The sequence below is a fragment of the Monopterus albus genome, unplaced genomic scaffold, assembly GCF_001952655.1.
Source record: "Monopterus albus unplaced genomic scaffold, M_albus_1.0 scaffold311.1, whole genome shotgun sequence".
Taxonomy (NCBI): Eukaryota; Metazoa; Chordata; class Actinopteri; order Synbranchiformes; family Synbranchidae; genus Monopterus; species Monopterus albus.
The window spans coordinates 335,163-338,434 of record NW_018128191.1 but is presented as its reverse complement, the minus strand read 5'-3'; positions in this window follow the sequence as shown (position 1 = coordinate 338,434).

Genomic DNA, 3,272 nt, shown 5'->3' with positions numbered 1-3,272 from the left:
TCACTTGATTTCCTCATTGAGCAAAGCAGTGAGGACAATGGCATTTTGGGTAATAATGAGTACATCTTTGCAAGACAGTATTCAGATTCTCATCTCCGAGGTTCAGACTGTTTGAGGAACTATACAGCTGCAAGTGGGGCAAGGAAGCCTGAAACACTCACGTCAACCCACCTGAGGAAACATGTGGCTACACTTAGTCATATAATGAATCTGAAAGAAAATGAGTTGGATCACCTTGCCAAATTTATGGGACATGATATTCGTGTTCATTGTGAATACTATCGCCTAACCGAGAACACACTTCAGCTTGCAAAGATGAGCAAGCTGCTCATGGCAATCGAACGTGGAACTGAGGTCTACAAAGGCAAATCTCTTGATGAGATTGATTTGGGCATACAAAGTAAGTAGAAAATCTATTTCATAATAGAATGCAACTTATATTTAAAAATGCTGTTTTTTTTTGTTCTACTCGCCACTTTAGTATGTGAAATAAGATAAGTTCACAAAATGTTGTTTTTATCAAAACAGGTGGTTTGTCTTCTGAAGTTAGAGCTGTACAGAAGTCTCAAGTCAGTGAAAGTGACACAGAAGTCTTCAATGAGAAGTCTTTGGAACCAGCTCAAGACTCCTATGGTATGAAGCCGTCAGAGCTGTTACCTTGAATATCAGCTTTCTTTCCTGTCTATAAATGACAGAAAGTAACTAAAAATGTCCATCCTGGTTACTTCTTCTCTTTAATGGTCCTCCAAACGCAAGAGGTCAAAGATGGCATCTGAATCATCTCAAGTTTCAGATGGTATGAACATTTTTTGGGTCATGCGAGGAGCAGAGCACTGTGGTTATTTGACAATGTTACAGAAAAACTGTTACAAATAAAGCAAACATCAGCTTTATTTTCCTGCATAAAGTTTATAAATCAGACATGCTGACTCAACAGGCCTCGGCTACAGGACCATCACATCTGGAAAACGGGTACTGCTCAGTTCTCAGACTTGAGTAGTGTTAATTACAGTAGATGTGGATTAACAACACATTACAAATTAGATCACCAGATAAATTTTTGATTTATCAATATTGAGAATGTCCATCACATTTGTCATTTCTATTTCAGCTGTGGACCTACAGTTACTCAGCAAAAACAAACGCCAGCGCAGGCCGTGGAGTTCTGCAGAAAAAGCAGCGGTGTGGCGACAACTGGGGCATTACATCACTATACAAAGAGTTCCTGGTAAAGAGGTCTGCCTCAAGGCACTTGAAGCAGAACCAGCACTGGGCAGTCACAATTGGAAAGATTTAAAGAATAATGTCCAGAACTCCAATGTCTCAAAAAAGGAAATTGTTTTAGTTCATTTTTAATTTATGTTGTCCAAATAAAGGCAGTTGTGACTACCTGGTGTTAAGCAAACTTAGCAAGTGACATGAAAAAACCTAAAGTTTAAATGTCTGCAAAACTACCCAGTTTTAAATGCAGAGATGCATACCATATACCATTTTTATAATACATTTAATAGATGTAAATACAATCTAATTTAACCCTTGTGTTGCATCCAGGTCAAATTGACCCTTTTTTAGATTTTTACTAAAAGAAAACTGACAAAAGAAAAAAAGCTGTTGACCTGAACCTACGTGGACTATACATTATATATACATATAAACAGTCTGAACCAAAGCCCCAGGGACTCTATGCTTTATCACCAGGGAGTACCGCAAGAATGGAGCTCCATAGTCGTGGGAATGGAACTGGCTAGTTCCCCTGGTGAACCAGAGTTCCAGGCACCCGGTGCACCTGTTGAACCTGTGTACCCACGCCTAAGCCCTCTCCCTCTGGGCTAAACAATTTAAAACCAACCGGCCACAACTTCGTGCCCCTGGTTTCATGCCTCTGGTATTACACTGTGGGATTCAGAAAATTTTCTAAGTCCCAATACTGAGTACCAGGACCACAGGTCATTAATTTAAGTCCCAAACAGGCCATGCTGCACTCTGCTTCACCCATGGAGAACCACACATCTCTGGCCTACCTGCAGCTGCATCATTTTCAGCCTTGGCGCATACTGCCTTCAGTGAGTGTCCTAACTTCAAAGCAAGAGATGGTGTGTTATACCTGTACTTGGAGCTGGTGAACCCAGAAGCTTGTTTTGCTGCTTCCACAGATAAAGAAAATTTAGGTGGCACCAAAACATCTTGCAGTATCAACTTTGCGGTCAAGGGACTTGGCAGCAAGTAAATCTCTTAACAATGTTTGAGCATCTTTCTGATGGCTGTCCTTTGTATGGAAGGAGAGCTGAGGCAGCAGCTTGAACTCTTCTTTTTTTCTGGGATTTAACTTCTGACTCGAACATTGTTCTGCAACACCATTTCTCATGTTTCCATAGTTCATCTTTTATGAAGAACCCATAGCAAATGTTGCATGGCAAATAATCTTCTGCATTTGCATGTTTTGATGGCTGTCTATAGGTTACTATCTCGCCCTCACCCTTCTGCAACACCTCAATGTTATGATAATAATTTCCCTTCCTACGAAGTTGCTCAAATGTTTGGCGACACTTCTTTGATGTTGATGGAAGACACATTGCTAGGGCCACTTCTGTTTCACTGCTGTGTTTCCGCCTCAGATGCCGTGCCATTTTACTTTGTGGTTTTTTGCAGTATACACAGTAATGACGCTTGTCCCACTTTCTTTTTTGATCCTTGTGGCAGGTTTTCACTGTAACCACAGTCCTACCCTCATCCTCATTGTCACCGCTGTCATCAGGATTCCCATCATTGCTGTTTGTGTTGCAGGGGTCTTTTTCAGATGATGGGATGTATTCACTTTCCAGGTCAGGAATGTATTCTGACAGAGAGTCATCTGTGGCACAGTCCTCCTGAAAGAACAAGCAGATTATAATAGTAGTTATTCAAATAATGAACCTATGAAGTTTTGCAGTTGGGCTGCATTGCTGTAGCCCACAACAAAATAAAAAGCATAAATATATACATACCAGTTCCTCTTGTGCCTTCTTTTTTCTGTTCATCATCTGTAAAATTCAGAGTAAATTTGAAACATATTGACAATGTTACAGAAAAACCATTACAAATAAAGCATACATCAGCTTTATTTTCCTGCATAAAGTTGGCATATCTTCAAAGACAATTTAAATAGCTTTAACTTGTGAGCCTCTATTTAAAGAAATAACTCAAAGCAAACATTAGCTTAATAGCTTCACAAATACTAACGCTGGAGAATGAGCCAGAGGACTAAACCAGAATTTAGTTTCAAACCAAAACAA